Source organism: Protopterus annectens, chromosome 10.part0 (genome assembly GCF_019279795.1).
Source record: "Protopterus annectens isolate FY-2018-M chromosome 10.part0, PAN1.0, whole genome shotgun sequence".
NCBI lineage: Eukaryota > Metazoa > Chordata > Ceratodontiformes > Protopteridae > Protopterus > Protopterus annectens.
The window spans coordinates 471,512,185-471,531,170 of record NC_056744.1 but is presented as its reverse complement, the minus strand read 5'-3'; the positions used below and the strand labels follow the sequence as shown (position 1 = coordinate 471,531,170).

At 38.6% G+C, this 18,986-nt stretch overlaps 1 protein-coding gene across 1 annotated transcript in view; it reads right to left on the bottom strand.

Annotated features, from left to right (window-relative positions):
- Window positions 1–18,986, bottom strand: part of LOC122813192 (G-protein coupled receptor 54-like) — a 709,644-nt gene that overhangs the window by 633,414 nt on the left and 57,244 nt on the right. The gene's annotated exons all lie outside the window — the stretch shown is intronic.

Genomic DNA, 18,986 nt, shown 5'->3' with positions numbered 1-18,986 from the left:
CTGGTGAATTCTGTTTTAATGAAAAAATAACATATATGTCTAATGTTTATATAATCCTAGATAAATGTGAAAAAGAAATTTTACAGCTAGAGTTTTCTTTCATATGGGGTTCACAATTATACTGAGTGAAAAGACATGTATTTTATACAAGTAAAGATGAAGGGAGATTAGGGCTATTGAATCCTGTTGTTCATTCTGATACTTGAAACTTATATAGGGAGTTAAAAGTGGGTAAATGAAGAGAATGAGAAATTAATATTGAAAATGTTTAAATACAAGTACAAAAATGTTGGTGATATTGAGAATACGAAAAAAGAGATAAAGATTATATAAATGAAGAATTTAAACAAATGCTAACATGGAAAATGAAAATTGATCATACAAATAATTGAGGGTGTGGTATAATAATGTGATGAAACAACATTATTACGTAAATCAAACCACAAATCCAAGTCGGATCAGATTAGGGTAGCTTCAGTAGAAATCAACATAAAAATCCAAAGAAAAAGTAAACCCCACACAGTGGAGAACTTTATTAAAATACAACTTGAGCAGTTAAAACTTCTCATGTTGTATTTTAATAAAGTTCTCCACTGTGTGGGGTTTGCTTTTTCTTTTTATTTGGATTATTATGTAAATCCATGAGAACATTTAACAAAATAAATGATAAAGACCATTAAAGTGAGGAAAAGTTGTGTACCAAGTTAGCAAAGTGTCAGGATTTCTTATGCAGATTGCTAATAAATAAGTTATCAGTAAAGGGGAATAGATCCATATGAAAAGAAAGTTGAAAGAGTATTTTTATTTTGTGGGGAGGAAGATAACACAGCATGCTTTTTGAAATGTAAAAGAACAGTGAAACTCTGGAAAAAGTTGTGTGAAGAAAAACAATTGAGAATATTAATGAGATAAACAATATAGATATGAATATGATTATGTATGGGTAGTACAAAAAAGAAAGAATATGTGAAAAGAGTAGATAAGAATTTTTTATATGTAATGAGTTAATTTGAATGAAAGATTGAATTTGTAGTAAATCAAAATAGCAGGACTGAGCGAAAACAAGTGTAACACTTAAAGTTCATAGTACTTTATTATCAATAATTAATAAGATAAGCGCTTTCGCTGTGTAGCTTCATCAGATCTTACATTCATTCTAAGATTCCACATCTTATATATACACAGGTTTTAAACAATTAACCAATCAAGTAAGTTAATTGGTATGATTATTTAAAGAAGCAGGCAAACATCAAAGACCTAGCTTAATATACAAATCTAATAAAGATAAAATCAATTAAAAACAATCTCATATATAAGGTATACATAAAATCGTATATATAAAAAAGTTATATATAAAAAATGTATATCAGTTAGTACATATATATTTATAATTTAAAATAGATATTAGTGTAAAAAAAAATCTATAGACAAGTATGCTTAATGTCTAACATATAAGATTTCATGTATATGTATGTATAAATTAATATAGTGTCTTATAAAATAAAATAAAACACTACATGTGGTAACCAAATCTATGACATAATGACATAGTAGTAATACAGAAGACAATTAGTGTGCAGAGAGATGGAATACCTATTTCTAGGGGGTTTATCTAATGTTTCTACACTGTCTTAATTTTGGCTTGATAGAGGCCCTATCTTTGAGGCCTAGTCCTTTATCTGATCTTAGTAGAATTATCCATTCGGTTTCCTTACCCTCTGTATATATCTTAATGTCACCCCCTCTAGAGTTGGGAGTAATTACTTCAAGTACCTTAAACAAAAATCTATGTGTGTCATCATTCAATGCTACATGCTTGGCAAGAGCATTATGTAGTGTACCTTTCCTTATGTGATATACATGTTCCCTTATCCTATCCCTCAGTGGTCGATTTGTTTTACCAACATAGAAGGATGAACATAATTGACAAACAGCTAGGTATATCACATGAGAAGTCATGCAGTTAGCTTCAGCTCTTATATTAAAAACTTTCTGTTGATCAGGATGAAAAAATTCTGTCTTACTGTCTATGTAACAACAGAAATTACAGCGACCACAGCGTCTTGTGCATCCATTCTGTATAGATTTCTTATCAAATTTAGGATGGCATAGCATTCTTTTCAAGTTGTGTTTATTCTTAAAAATAAACCTTGGTGTTTCTCCTACTATCTGTTTAATGTCTTCATCTATCTGCAATATACCCCAGTGTTTGTCTATAATCTGCTAAATCTCTATATGATCGGATGAAAAAAAGGTGAAAGATTCACTCATATTTTGTTTATCATTAAGGCTAGCACTGTTGGATCCAAAGTATGGCATAGCTGAAGTAGAGCATAGATTGTACACTTCTTCTATCTTAGAATGTATTTCTTCATCTTTATATCCTCTGTGTAATAGTCTATATTTCAAATCATTTATCTCAGTGTGAAAACCCTCTTCCATTGGATTCAGTCTGGAAGCTCTAATAGCTTGTCCTTTCACAAATTTTCTAAAGACAAAAGGAGGGTGCATACTGGATCTTAGAAGCAATGAATTAACATAACATGTTTTACGATGAACTCCAGTGTTGATTAAATTATTGTGTAGCCTCTCTATATATAAGTCTAGAAACTCAATTCTATCCTCTGAAAACTTCATAGTAAACTTAAGACATGGTATTAAATTATTCATGATTAAGTGTGTGGATTCAAGTTGTTGGGATGTCCCTTTCCAGAGAATAAAGACATCATCCACAAAACGTCTGTAAAATATCACGTTTCTTAAAGAAATTTTGTAGACATAATGTATGTTCTTCCCAATGTGCAAGAAACATATTGGTGTAGCTATTGGCACAAGATGTGCCCATGGCTACGCCATCTTTCTGTCTATAGATGTTATCCTTGAACATAAAGACATTATTTTCTAAGACTAATTCCAAAAAGTGAACTATTAAGTCAATAAGTACATTTGTATAGTCACTATGATTTTTCAGGTACTGTAATGTATAATTCAAGCCAAATTCATTGGGAATCACTGTAAACAGTGACTGTATGTCAAATGTAACAAATAAATAGTCTTTAGTGATTGTTTTGTGTTGGATACAATCATAAAATTCTGTAAGGAATTGTTTAGTGTCTTTTAGTACTATTTTATTTTTATTTAGTACAGCCCTCAGATGTTTTTCTACAACTACTGATAAATGTTCTGTAACCCAACCTCGTCCAGAAACTATTGGTCTCATGGGTGGGTTCTTATTGTCCTTGTGTATTTTTGGCTGTCCAAATAATAGATGTCCTTGAATAACTGGTATAGTAGGTGTTAAAATATTAAGATAGTCAAATAATTCCTTGTCAATCAGTTTACTTTTGAAAATATCCTCTAGCGTGTTCTTCACATATCTTATAGTTTCTATAACATCGTCTTTTGTTATTAAATCATAGAATTTGTCCAGCATCAATTCTGTCATTGCTCCGATATAATTTTGCATATCCATAACAACAATGCTGCCTCCTTTGTCAGCTGGTCTAATAACTATAGTAGGGTCTTCTTGTAATTGTTTTAGACTTACTCTTTCATTATAAGTAAAATTGTCTCTCCTATAATGATATGCATACTTTAAATCTGATATAACAAGAAAACCCATATGGGGAATAAGGAGTATCAAGTTGTGAAGGAATAAGATTTGAACTTGGGCACAATCATAAACCAATGACCAACCAAAATCAAAAAAAGACCTAGAACTGATCTCCAAGTGTCAGATTTCAATGGCACCAGAAACATTCTTGAACTGAGGAGGAGGGAATGCTATTTTCACTACCTGAGACAGCAGATGTTGAATGTCAGAAGGGAAAAGAGGAGGTTGGTCTAACAGATGAGAGGGAATCCATCCATAATCTTGATGGATTACATTCAGAATCCATGTATATGAAACTATCTGTTGTTAAAGAGAGATGCGAAAGTTCAGACTTTCTAGAAGAATTAAAGGTTTGCCAGGCTGGGAAGGTGAGAATTGTATAAAGTCATTCAGAATTATAATACTGTCCATTTTTCTGGAGGTTCCTCCTTTCATTTTGGAAACTTCATGTCACTTTTTAAACATTTGCTTACCAGCAGATTGTTGAGTTAATTTATTTTATTTTTTAAGATTGTGGGTGTAGCATTAAATATATCAGCAAACTCAGCGAAAGAAGGCTAAAATTCTGAGAGATTTCTTGAACTAGCTTACCTCTCTCATCACACTTTTAAGGACCTCTGCAAAAGATGGTCCAAAAACTAATTATATATCCAGTGTCAATGTTGACATCTTCTGGAAGGTTTTAAGAACACAACCAATCAAATCTCATCATAACAGTTCCAGTGGCAGCAGCCACGGAAATTGCACCAGCAGAATCATAAGCAAATTTCAAACAACATAGAAGCAATCAAGTTACACAATGCAGTTTTCTCCCCAGAACATGAACCACATGCCATAATATTCTCCATGTTCTCAAAAGAGGCAAGCATAAACTTTAACATATGACAGAGTGGCACTTAGGAATTCTACAAACAGCATGTTTTCCACAAATCTATGAAACTATCCTTATCTTTCTCAGAAGGACAGAGGTTAGTATCAACCAAATGCTTAGCAGTATCTGGGTTCACTAATGCAATAGCAGAAGGGTCTGATTAGGGATGAGTGTACAAAAACATATAAGACTGAGGAACTTCATGCAATCTATCTGCAAACTGGCTGCCAGGCAGTTTGTAGGCTATGACAAAAACATCCACCAAGAAGGAAATGGGTTAAAATCCAGTTCCAGTTGTAATAAATATCAATACTTCTCCAGGGACCATAGTATGACATTATATTCCCACTGAAACAACAGATTCATTCTGGTAATAGCTTCAGAGAAAAAATCCTGCAAAGAAACTGGAAGTATTTATTTATTTATTTATTTTATTTGACATTTGTTGACTGGGTTAGTCCAACTGGACTAGAAGCCCATTTTCAGTGGAGACCCAAGGAGAAAGCTCCAATACAGAAAATGAAGTACATAAGCTCCACAGTCCAATATACAGAATTACAATACATAAGCTCCAAATGCAGAGAAGTATAGTTCATACACGATACAAGAGATATTTTTTAAACAGTGAAAATATATGCAGTAATTACATTTTCAAAGAGAAAGAATAAGATTCCACAGATGTAATACTAAATAAAGAGAGGTATTTAGAGATGAGCAGCAATATATACATATGGGCATGTGGTGTAGAAGTAAAGCTTAAGGGTGTATTCTTTTAGCAAGAATAAGTGTAATGGGAGAAAATTAAGAGGTGTTACAGTAAGATGTCTGTGTAGTAGGAGTGAAAATAATACAGTAGTGTAGTGGATTATGCAGGATAGCCACACTTTCCACAGAATCTGAATCAGAAACTCGAGAAGACATAATGGAATCTGTGCCTGGTCATTCATGTCCTTGTTCACAAACTTAAACCTCATCAGAAAAGAAAGAATCTCTTTTTCTGTTACCAGAAACAGCTAAACTGTAAGGATCCTGAGCCTGAGCTAAACCCTGACCTAAGCCCAATAAATAAATTCTGCTCAAAGTGACTGGGGCAGGAGAAGAAATTTTCTAGGTTTTAGTTGCTTTTTGAAAGAAGTGCTGAAGAAACAAACCTTCCTTTGCCAGGAAAAAAACACCCTAGGGATAAGCCCAGCATTCTAGCTAGTCAGAATGATATTGCCTGCCCCTTCTCACAAGACTGACAAGAGTAGCTGTCCATTGCCAACCAAGGGCACTCCAGCAGTCACAGAAGATGTGTCTAACCTCTGCTCCATGGTGCCTGCCTGTATGGACTACACTAGAGGGAACCAAAGGAAAAAGATTACTGACCTGAGGAACCAGAAATAGTCACATCAGAGTCACACATCTGTAGCTGAGACACAGTAGCAGCCTGCTATGGTGGTAAAAGATGTTTAGTAATTCTTTTTTCTTTGTGGCTGGAAAAAGGATGAAGCATGCAACCAGTAGGGTGTTCAAAGGTTAAGCTAAGAAAGATGTCTGATTCCTGGGAAAGTCTGGCAGCATCTGTTGAAAGATTAGGTAAGTAGTACTAAATCAACTTTTTTCCAAGAAAAACACAGTAAAAGCTCTTATCCCAACCCCCAAAAGTAAAATAACATAGCTTTTAATTCAATAAATGTAGTTTTAAATTAGTTTTAACAAGTTTTTCCCCACAGAAGTAAAAAGTTAATAGTTCTGTTTTAAAGTTACTAAAATGATATGGCAGTTAATAAAAAAAAAATCCTAGTTTAAAATACATATTTTCACAGAAGTTTTGTTTCTGTCATAAAAAAGTAATCGTGGAAGTTTTTTTTTTCCGCCTGAAGGGAACTTATCTGCCAAGCACTGAAATAGCGTTAGCTGATCATTGATGCTTGAAAGTTTATAAGAGGAGCGCTCTTCTGCAGCAGGAAAGCTCTGAGGAGCTTTTTGCTCATACATGTTTATTTTATTCAGCTAATCTCAAGCTGCCTAATGGTGTGACTGCCTGGTAGGTGCCCTTAATCTTTGGAAGCTGGTCAGCTGTTATATCCCTAGCAGGATATAATCAATATAGCTAAGGCTACTGCAGCTGTGATCCTAATGATGAACATATGTTAGAAATCCTATGGAAATGATGTTTGGAATAGACACATTTGTCATGGGACATCTTTAGTGGGGAGGGGAGGGTATAGTTGGGAGGTCAGGGCAAAGGGAGGTAGGAAGGATAGGTAGATAAAGCGGGTTTATGAGGAGAGTAGGCAAGAAAGGGTTAAGTAGTTTGAAAGATGAATGGAGGAAGTGATGTAAGGAGAGGGGAGGGTCTTTAGGTCTTTTGAGGTGGGGAGTTGCCTAATGCAAATCACATTTGGGCATGATTTTGTTGAAGCAGGATCACATCCTAGAAGACCTGAGGTGGTGGTAGTAAGGTAGGCCTTGGGTGATTATACAAAGGGTAAGTACAGTTTCCCTGGCTAGATTATGAATAATATATATATATATATATATATATATATCTATATATATATATATATATATTTTTTTTTTTTTTCTTCTCTGTAGTGTTGAAGGGTATTGTATCATTGCAGTAGTGGAGGAATAAGTAACTGTTTGGGTGGGATAAAGGTTTTTACTGAGGTGCTCAACAAATGGGCAGAAATGCTTCCATTGGCCATTCATGGTTTGGTTCTCACAGTGCAGGGCTCGGATTATGTGTTTGCCGCATGTCTTTCCTTGTATTAGTCCCGTTCTCAGTCATAGATTGCTGCACTAAATGGTAGTTACAAGTCTGATGATGGAGGGATGAGTGCTGGTCAGTGGGTTTTCCTCGGGTGATCCAACCTCTCTCCAGGTTTTGGCCTTAGTGGTTTCACCTTGCTGGTGGTCTTAGGTGGGATGGCCTCAGTCCAGCCATTTAAGGTGAGGTGTTGGATGGTAGATTGTTCCAGGTGATCTGGTTGTAGGTACATTCTACTCTCAGTGGTTGTGTCTGTGGTGTCCGGGTGTTCGTGGTTTTAGTCAATCTGGATGTGCCTTTTCATACACCTTGTTCACCTGCCGGTAACTGTTGTTTCTGTGCATGCACGGTAATACCTGCATCATCACGGCTAGGGATTATAATAAAAAAACTGGCTGCAGTTAGACAAGGTAGTACAAGCTAGGTGCTTTGCAGTTCAGGCTGTTTGCCTTGAACCTCATTATTCATGTCGTTTTTCATTGGAGAAATGCCTCCGGTCCAAGAAAAAAAACTGTTCAGGCTGTTTGCTTTGAACATCGTGGTGCAAGTTGTTTGCGCTGGAAGCAAGTCACAAAACAGAAAATAAATAAAAAAACAAAAAAACAAACAAAAAAAAAACATAGAGGAAAACAAAATGCAGGGTAACCCAGTCTGATATCTGTGCAATAACCATGAAATGAAGGAAACAGTATTGACAAGTTTAACAGGACAAGCTACCTCTAAATGGATGAAGCGGTATTACCATTCTTGCAATCAGCTTACAGTAATTTAAAGCAAGGTCACAACAGAGGTGAGGCTCCGACCACATGCATGGGCTGGGAATGGGGCCTATGATGGAGCAATGGATTTATGGATATATTTAATAGCCCTATTGGGGCTAGGGTTGGCAGGAGCATACTACTCTTTGTTTCATATCAGGGGAATTTTGTTCCTATGTTGCTTAGAGCTGATTTGGCATGGTGGTGTGTTAATCTAACAGCAGTTCAGCGGGTCATGAGTTTGAGACTTGGTAGAGTTGTCTTTTGAAGTGTATCAGAGCTGACTTGGCTGAGTGAATTAATGCACCCTGCTGTCCTGACAAGGTCTTGGGTTCAACATTTGGCAGGGCGGGAAAAAATGTATTCCTTTCACAGGCTTTGGCTTACGCTATTTTATCGAGCTTACGGTGCCAAATATTGTTTGACTGTATTGTCCTTGCTTTACTTAACAGGTTTCCAGGGGATGAATGAAACACAGTAGAACTATGGTGGCTAGTTAAGCTAAATTCACATTTGCTCTGTAGGGTGGAGGATATAGCTGGGGCACATAGCATGGTGGCAGGTTAGGAGCTGATTGCATGCCAGCTTGTAGCCCTACCCCTCCTCAGTACTGCCATGGCAAGTACTGGTCATAGGTTTTCACACACACACACACACACACACACACACACACACACACACACACACACACACACACACACACACACACACACACACACACAAAGCGTATGTGGTTGTACTTGCGTTGGATGGGAGGGATAGCGTGCAAAGGGGAGCTGCTAATAGGACTGGAGGCCCCAGTGGCATGCTAGATTAATGCGGGCCAGTTCAGTGGTTCATTGTATGGTTCTGTCAGTTTTTTTTTCTCTCTCTCACAGGCTTTGGCTTATAGTGTTCTTCTGTCATTTCAAGTGTCAAAGTGCAGCATGGCAGATATCCAGGTGTTACGGCAGATGTGGGGGAGCATTTTACCCCAGGCAGTGGACCTGTTCTAGGAGATACCAAATGATGACACTGCGGCAACCAGCACACAGGGCCAAAACACTTGGAAGAGATGACAAACAGTGAAAGGTAAAAAGGCAGCCAGAGACAAGAGAGCATGCCAGGTGCAGCCAGCTGAGGAGAGGATAGCAGAGGTCATTACACTGGAGTTAACAATTGCTGCTCCGACAGGTAATGATCCAACTGTCCCTGTTGGGGGGAGGCTGAAGTAGGGGTAACAGAGAGTGGGATCCAGAGATTGTGTGACAGGGTTAGTGGACTGCCTACATTTTTGCAGGATTCTAGGGGTGGCAGTGGGGGTCTGCAGTCATTAGTGGGCCAGCATTATAGCCTTGGATAGCAGTTTTTTGGTAGGGATAGTTCAGCCATGAATGGTAGTTTTTCATCGCTAGAGGATGAGACCAACCCTTGTTTAGAGGAGGTAGGGTCAGACTTTGGGACATGACTGGGAGATTGGTTGGCTGTGCAGGTGTTGGGACAGGAGGGTGCAGCAGTCCTCTTAACTTTTCACATACCCCTTACTGTGAAAGAAAAGATCTGGAAATGAGAGTAGGTGGCCATTTTTGAGTTAATTGATGCAGATAGTGTTCAGCGCCTGCTGGAAACCAACACGGTGAATGGGAAATACCTGTTGGCAGACTTGGCCCTAGGTTGAAGGCGATGGTGAAGTTGCGGCAGAGAATGTGGGAGGATTGGCTTTTGGGATTTGTTTATTACATGGCAGTATGGTTGGAGAGGGATAGAGATTTGGCCCTTCTGCTCTTGGCTTATTTTCTGACAATATGGGAGGCACAAAGGATATGGCCACGAAACGCTTGGTTGTGGTACGATCAGAAATTTTGCAAGAGGAAGGCAGTTGATAGGTCTATGCAGTGGGAGGTAAGACACCTTGATATCTGGCTGTCCATCATGACAGACAGCTTTGGTGGGGGCAACAGAGGTAGTAAGGTTGTAGAAGGGGGTGTCGGAATATGTTGGGCATTCAATGCAGGGAGATGTGCCTGGACAGCATGTAGATTCTCCCATGCTTGTTGAAAGCGTATGGGTGGGCACCCAGTGGTGCTGTGCAGTAGAAGTGAAAGCCAATTTGGGGGTCAGACATCATCCTTTCTCCCAACAGAAGGTATTGGGTGGACTTTCTCTGGGGTTGCAGGGGGTATGGGGCAGGGGCAATTTGTATGGCTAGAGGGGGGATCCTTTTGGGGGACAAGGGGGCACCTTGGGGACACATTCACTTATTAAGGTGCATGTCCTGCAGGGCATGCTTTTGCAGTATCTGCAGCCAGCAGTGGCATGGGAATTGATTAAGGGTTTTTCGAAGGGGGTTTTGATTAAGTCAGGCTTGGTGGGGGATGGCAAGATGGAAAGAAATTTGAGGTCAGTGTGGGGGAGGGAAGATATCTTGGGGGCCTTGGTTGAGAAGGAGCATCAGGTAGGCAGGTTACAGGGCCCATTTGATAGCCCTCTATTTACACAGTTTAAGGTGTTGCCCTTGGGTTTGGTTCCCAAAAGGAAACCAAGTGAGTTTCATTTGATTCACCATTTATCTTACCCGGAATGGGAGTCTGTTAATGATTTTATCCCAGTAGAGAAGGTTAAGGTGAGTTATGCATCTTTGGATGATGTGGTCTAAATCATCACAAGTTTTCAGGTCCATGGCTGGTGAAAGTGGACATTGAGTCTGCCTTTTGCCAGTATGTGAGGATTGGCCATGGTTGAGCATGGTAGGTGGGGATAAGTTTTATTTTGACACAGCTATGCCGATAGAATGTGCAGTGTCTTGCTCCACTTTTGAAAAGTTTAATACAGCCTTACATTGGATATGGCAATAAAGGGTGAAGAAGCAGTGCATTATTTGGATGATTTTTTTGCTAGTGGGTGAATGGAAAGAGGGAGTGGCAGTGGCGATGTGGGAGATTTGGGGATGTGCGAGGAGTTGGGGAGTTCCATTTGCCACTCATAAGTTACAGGGTTCGGCGAAGGTGTTAGACTTCTTGGGGTTGAGCGTGGATGTGGGACTAGGATTACTTCGCCTACATGAAGAGAAGGCAGCTAGACTACAAGAGAAGATAGTATGGATGAAAGCTAGGGATAAGGTGTGGGTGAGGGATGCTATGGAGCTTTTGGGGTTGTTGAATTTTGCCTGTAGGGCAGTTCATCTGGGACATACATTTTGTAGGTTTGTGGTATTCCTTTTGAAAGGGGGGAAGATTAATTATCACTGGGTGAGAGTTAGTGAATTAGCATGTGAGGACTTAACCTTGTAATGAAGTAATATTTTGGCAGGCTGATTGTGTAGGCAAGGGGATTTACAGCTGTTTACAGATGTGGATGGGGGATTGGGCATGAGGCTGTTTTTTGCAGGGCAGTGGTTTGCAGTGCCTTGGCCTCCTGAGTGGGCAGAGGAATAGAAGCGTGATGTTGATTTTCTGGAAATGATGCCAATCTGGGTGTCATCGGTGGTATGGCAGGATTGTTTGAGTGGTAGGAGGGTTATGTTTAAGTCTGACAATATTGCAGTTGTGAGAGTTTTACAAGCTAAGACAGCTAAATCTGAATGTTTGTTGATGGTATTGCATAAATTAGTTCTTCAGAGTTGATTAATTTTTCTTTTACAAGGGTACATGTCCTGGGGGTGAAGAACAAGACTGCTGACAGCTTATCTCATTTTCAGTTTTCCAGGTTTCGGCAGGTGGCTCTGATGGTAGCAGGGGACCCCATGGTGGTGCCAGATGAAGTGTGGCAGATTGGGCAGCAGTGATCGGCAGGTTGGTTTAGTAGTAGGGCTTTGCATGATTTTGACAGTTTTGTTAGGCAGCTTCCAGAGGAGGAGTGTGTGTGGTCAGAAGAGTTGCTGTTGTGATATTTCGCAGAAGTTAGGGCACAGAGAAAGGTGGTGAAATCGGTGAGAGTTGATTTGGCAGCAATTGGTGTGTTTGCTCAGATGGCAAGACTGGAGGATTTTTACTAAATCCTGGACAGTAGGGTGATTATTGAAAGGATGGGGCAGGAGGAAGGCATGAACAGGGATAGGAGGTGGCTGGTGAAGAGGGGAATTTTAAAGGTGTTGTTGCAGGGTTTGGGTAGGATATCTGGGGATTTGGAAGACCATGTCATGTGGGGAACGCTGAGTATATGGATGTGCTTTGGAGCATTTCAGGTGTCAGAGTCATTGGGGTCGTTGGTATGGGAAGATGTTATGATCGTGCTGGGGGCAGTTCATATAAGATTAAGATCATCTAAGACTGATCAAGTGGGGAAAGGGGCAACAATAGTTTTGGGGCAAGACAGGTTGGAGTGGATATGTCTGGTGATATGGGGAAGGAGATTGTGTGTGGGCAAAAAGGTAGACCACATGATTTAGTTTTCTGTTTGATAGGTGGTAGGGTGTTAATGGGGGGGGGGGTCAGTTGATTTTAATCATGAGAGAGACTTTCTGTAGTATGAGCCTTGATGGAGAGAAATTTTCAACTCATTCCTTTTGGATGGGCAGGGCGTCAGATCTGGCAAAGGGGGGGAAGCTTGATCAAAGTCTATAAAAGGCTGGGGTGGTGGTCTTCCAATGCATTTTTGGTGTATATTAGATGAGGGAGGGTGTTTGTTACTCTAGTATTCATTTTTTTTATTTTTTTATTTAGGGAAACGGATTTTCATCTTAGGCCACTTGTATGTGTATTGGGTAGCAAGAAAGGCTGCGGTTAGGAGTAATGGTACTGACTTAGGGTTACATCGGTTTGGTTGAAAGGTCACCTGACATGGCATTAGAGGGCTGAGGTGGAACCAGCTGCTTCAGGTATTTACGATGATGCAGACTCAACTCAAGATGCCTCAAATTTTGTTGGTGCACCTAACAGATAATGATGTGGGTGTGACACCAAAGCATCAGTTAGTGAATCAGATATGTGAGGATTTTTAACTATAAGGAAGCCATATCCATTGATGTGTTTGGTATGGTTGGAGATTATTCCTCGGCTAGTGAGGAGGGATGCTAGGAGGTTTTCTGCAGTTGAGAGGGCACAGAAGTTTGTAAACTTCAGCTTGTCGAAGCACTTGGGGGGGATAGGGGTGAGTACAATATGGCATAATGAGTTTGCTGGTAGGTACCCTATGTGGCTCAGGGCAGATGAGGTTCATCTTAGTGATTTCAGGCTTGACTTATTTAATTTAAATCTTGGATTGTCTTTTGAAGGGCTGGTTAGGGATTGGAGGGAGTGAGGAGGAATAGCCTGTTAGACTGGTGGACAGAGAAGTGGGACAGGCTTGCCCCTTCTGTCCTCCCTCTGGCGGATAACTGGAGGAAGAAATTTGGAGTGGTGGAAGATTGTGTGTGGACACTGCTTGGACTTGGTGATTTGGTTGGTAAAGGAGGTGTTGCAATGAAGGTGAATGGTTAAATGCTGCCTTGAAGTGTGAGGATAAGTGAGCAGATGGAGGACACTGCTTACTCCCAAGGGTGAGTGATGGTATGCTGCCCTTATGGCCGGTCATTTAATGTTTTAACATTGTTCAATGAAAGGAAGTTATGTTTAATAAAGTTGATGCATGTATTATTATGTGTAAGTCATGTCTTTGGTGTTTGGTTTCTTTAGTAAAGTGTAACTTGACAAAGGTATGTTACTGGGAACATTCTCAGAAGTAGTATCACTGCAGCAACTGACATTCCAGGGAAAGAGAAGATTACGAAGTACAACAACCAGCTGCAAAGTGGACAAAAAAATAGCTTGGGACAGGCTGGATGGCAGAAATAAACCTGGCAGATAGACAAGTTATATATTTATGACAGGATCTATCTTATCCTGAAATCGGGAGCAGTGCTTATTGCCAGGTTGGAAAGGTACCCTCAGCAATCATTCCTTTAAACTAAGATGAAAATTGGAAAGTATCATAGATGCAGAAGGCGAAACTAGAATACAAAAAGGAAAAAAAGAAAGAAAACACTGATGCAGAAACTCACAGAGGAACACAAAAAAAAGAGCACAGCTGATTATTATTATTTTGCTGTTAAAGTAGTCTATTAAGGAAGATAGGGCTCTAGAAGAAGAGCTGTAGTATGGGAGAGTAGAGACATTGCTGTTGTAATAGAACCATTAGCCAGTGATGTGAGAACATGGACATGGATGTGACTGGTGTATATCTTAATTTCTATACTCAAGATTTATGCAGAAATTCAAAATAATACAGAGACAAAGGCCCAAAATGAGGGAGAATTAAATATTATAGCAATAACCCATGCCTGGGTGTGGGTAATGCTGGATTTACCCATGGTTGGCGTGGTTTGGTCACGAGGGCAAAGCCCGAGTGGCCAAACAAAGCCAACTGTGGATAAATCCAGCATTACCCACACCCAGAAGTGGTTATTGCTATTATAATGACATTATTTAAGAAAAAAAATTACTTTTCTTAAATAATGGCATTGTATAATGCCTCCTTGCTGCCCTTCCGCAGCTGTCTGGTATTCTGCGGCAGTTCTGATGTACTGCGCATGCATATGCCTACACAGTACATCAGAGCTGTGGGCAAAAGCAACGGAGAAAGCAAGATCTCCGTTGCTTTTTACTGTTTCGCTATGTTAAATGGGTTTAGCATAGCGAGACAGCTTTAAGAAAAAGCAACAGAGAATCTCTGTTGCTTATTTTAAAGCTGTCTCGCTATGTTAAACCCATTTAACATAGCGAGACAGTTTTGAAAAAAGCAACGGAGAAAGCAAGATTTCCGTTGCTTTTTACAAACTGTTTCGCTATGTTAAATGGGTTTCACATAGCGAGACAGCTTTAAAATAAGCAACGGAAATCTCCGTTGCTTATTTTAAAGCTGTCTCACTATGTTAAACCCATTTAACATAGTGAGACAGGTTTAAAAAAAAAGCAACGGAGAAAGCAAGATCTCCGTTGCTTTTTACACACTGTCTCGCTATGTTAAAGGAGTTTAACATAGCGAGACAGCTTTAAAAAAAGCAACGGAGATGTCCGTTGCTTTTTTTAAACCTGTCTCGCTATGTTAAACTCCTTTAACATAGCGAGAGAGTGTTTTAAAAAAGACTTATACTAATGGAAAAAGTGCGGGCGACCGGACCTTTTTCCATTAGTATAAGTCGATTTACAACATGCACGCTGACCAATCAGCATGCACGTTTTGGAATATTAATGGGGGGGTCATGGTATAAAATTCAATTTAAAAGTTAACAGAACAACAGGGTTTGCAACAACACACAATTTCTGAACAATAAAAGGTATTGAACCCTAATGTCTTGACATCACTCACTAACTGCAATCCTAAGCGATTTACCAGAAAAATCAAAGATTTTATGATGGACAGGTCAAATATGTGAAGCAAAATCAGTTGTGTTCTGCAAACCCCTGGGCAATTCAGAGGTATGGTGCCTAGAAGTTATTCAAGAAGGATAGTGATGGTACAGTAATCAGCAAAGTCAGATGTATTTTCTCTTGTGTAACTTTAATATGTGTTGTTAATGGAATATGCTATGTAAATATCTTTTTGCGTTTACCTTTGGTTGTTATGCTTTTTCTTTGTTTTTTTTTTTTGTCATCTGGCTTAGGGTTCGTCTGAAAAGAGTCCTATATCAGTCCACTCACCCATTTAATGAACTTGCAAACAAACAAACAAACAAATAAGCAAACAAACTAACAAAATATATAAATGAGTATAATGAGAAGTGAATCAAGAGTCTGCAAGACATCCACAGGAAAGCCCCCAGGAAGTAGGGGAAGCATGTGAGACAGTTAAAACCAGACAACGGTGGCTAGAAGCCTTCTCAAAAGTGATTAGAACATATAACAGACTACATACATACACCTTCCAGTGTCCAGGTTGTGGACCATGACATTTCCATTTCTGGTAGATAGCTATAACTAAATTCCACTACCATGTAAGGAAACACACTATATGCTTACTATAGCTGTCATTAAACTATTTTAGGTGTGCTGCTCATGAACTCCTGCTAATTTCTATAAGGTTTGTGTATCATAGCCAGACAAGGTACACTGTAACATATGTGAGAGCCAGCTCAAATGCACTCATTCTTGAATTATGTCTGGACATCTTCTGTTACCCCGAGGAACCAACCCTGCTTTATATAAAAGTAACCCTGGGTATACTTGACACAAACACTACATACTGTGTACAAGAATCTCAGTTTTTATATATAGTGTATTTACACTTATTATGGTGGCACAGGTTGTTGACTGAAAGGGTATAGAATGGACCATTCCACTGGCCCTGTTAATACATAAAAATAAATAACTATGTTTTAATTCAACAGGCATCTTCATCACCTTAACTGGCAAAAATAATAAATACATAAATAAATAGCTGAAAAACATTTCAACATTTAATAAAGGGCAGTATATCAAAAGTGATTTGTTACTGATCAAAATTTTACATGATAAGAGACAAAGCCTCTCAAGTACAAAAAAGAAAGATGGTTTCACGTGAAATAGTTCCAGAAGCTGCAATATCAGTAGCTGCTTCTTCTTGGAAAAAAATATTAAATATATAATATTGCTGGTTTATGAATCATAGAAGTCGCTGATTGCACTCAAGTTTTCTTAGCCATTTCATAATTATGGCCTAAATTCTGACTGGCCAATCTTTTTAGCTGTTGTACATTTATGACCAACAGTCTGACTGATTAGTATAAGTAATAAATTATAGAAACCATGGGATGTCATTAAAAAAGGGAGGGCATATAACAACATTCAGTTCCAGCAGGAATGCCTCATAATCTTAACTTGCAACCCCACTGACTGTAATCACAGCTTGTTTTCCTTAATGATCTGCTAATACAGACAGTAGCCATGCCATAGCAAATAAATGACAGACTACCTTTTTATGAGAAAAAAGACACCTTTAATACACACGTTAGTGTTTAAAATGTACAATAGTTGTCCTTTAAGAAGCAGAGTAAGGTAACTGAATTAGTTTCAGAACTGCGTCTGCATCTATGACAGGTTTTCTAACATTTTTTTCTTAATAAGTGCAGAAACATTCATAGGAAAATGAGAACATTTTCTTTGCCACTCTCTTGGGAAGAAAACAGCAGATCAAAGAAAATGTTGCCTTTTACAAGAACAAATGCAGGGTTGCTTTTATATAAAACAATGTTGGCTCCTTAGGATATTTAAATGTTTCTTTGGTATTTTAACCTAAATGTCATCTCTGAGTGGGAGTGCTTTTCTGCAGCTTGGGGAAGGGAGGGGCATGTTTTCTCATGCTGAGCACCCTTCATAGCTGTGTTTTCCCTATCACCTATATATTTTGTATAATTTTCCTAGTTATATAACCAAATTAGCTTCTATCTGAGTTGTTGTTCTTGCTTTAATCATTCTATTCCACTTGTAAACACGGCAAGACAGAGTAAGAGCAACATTTTAATAGTCATGTTTTCTGAATGCCCTTTCTGCAGATAATATAAACATATAGTAGAGAAAATAAGTAAGCTGGAACACGAATCTAAATATACTGATTGTTTTTGACTCAAATGTTTCATGGTTTGCTATTACTGTTGTTTAAAATAAAACAAATGTCAATGCATATTTCATGAACCTACTTATGTAACCAAGATTCAGCACACATATTTTTAATTATAAAATAATAAAAAATGTATTCAGGCTAAAAACTTTAATACAGATTCATTCTATCTGTACTTCCTTATTTCTGTGAGATATACTTGTTTCATCATAATAGAGGAATATAAGAATATAGTTTATTGGGTCTATATTATATCATAAAATGCTTAAAAAAGCAAACAATGAATAATCAACCCCATGTAAGTGAAAACTTACAATCTCGAAAGCTCAGAACAGGGATTTTTTTCCAAGGGAAAAAAAAAATTGCTGTTCCAAGAAAAAAAAAAGAAAAAAAATTGAAAGAATACATAAAGTGGGGGGCTTTGGACCCACATCCCTCCTACTTAAATATACCAACTCTGAGATCGCACTACAGTGCCGAAAATGGCAAAGTAACAGAAGCGGCCAAGCTAATTCTTTCCCTGGGAAAGAATTTGCTTAAAATCCGCTTCGCTATTTTGCCTTTTCATTGTTTTTAAGTTCGACTAAGATGCATTCGATAGAATGCATCTTCGGTCATCTAATAGGAACCCATTTTCTTGTGTATCTTTCCTTTAGAGAGTGATCTATTTTCTGTACTGCCTTTTCATTTTCTACAGAAAATAGAGGAGGTAATATTTAATGTATAATATACAAAACTTCAAATGACATTTTTGAATCCCACACTGTGTTCCCAATCAACAACAACAACAAGGAGTAATAACAAGGAGCAAATGTTTCAGCCAATTCAGCAGCTGCCTAGGGCTCAGGGAAGCTGGGTGGAAGGACATCCATGTCTCATTTAAATAAAAAAAAAATCTATGTTTTAACTTAATACAGGTCTGTTTTGAAAAGTCCATTTTTGCTTTAAAAGCTGAGTAGGTTGCCTGCTCTGAAGGTTCTATATCAGTTCATCAAAATCGCAATCCAGTGACCTGCTCTTCAATGAAAAAAACAGAGGATGTTCAGTTAAATGAACAATCACATCCATAAATATGTTTCATAAGGAAAGACGAAAGTTGGCCAACAACAGGAAATGCCCTTTTCCCCACTGTAGTGCAATCTTGGAGTTGGTATATTTAAGTAGTAGGGAGGCATGGGGGGGGCATGTTCATTGCAGAGCAGTTCGATGAACTGCGATTTCAACAAACTGATATAGACCCAATCTGAGTGACATGCATGTGTCTTCTACAAATCATGCACACACACAGAACAGACTACCTGTTCAACAGAAATGTGACTGAGGTATAACACAACACAAGATTCAAATCAGAAATGCAGCATGAATCTGTGTGCACTCCAAGCACAGAATATTTTGCAAGGGACTATCATTTTATTTCTGCAAACAATCTCAGATTAGTGAAACAAGCAGTCAGACGGGACTATGTGTGCATATGTGTGTGTGTGTGTGTGTGTGTGTGTG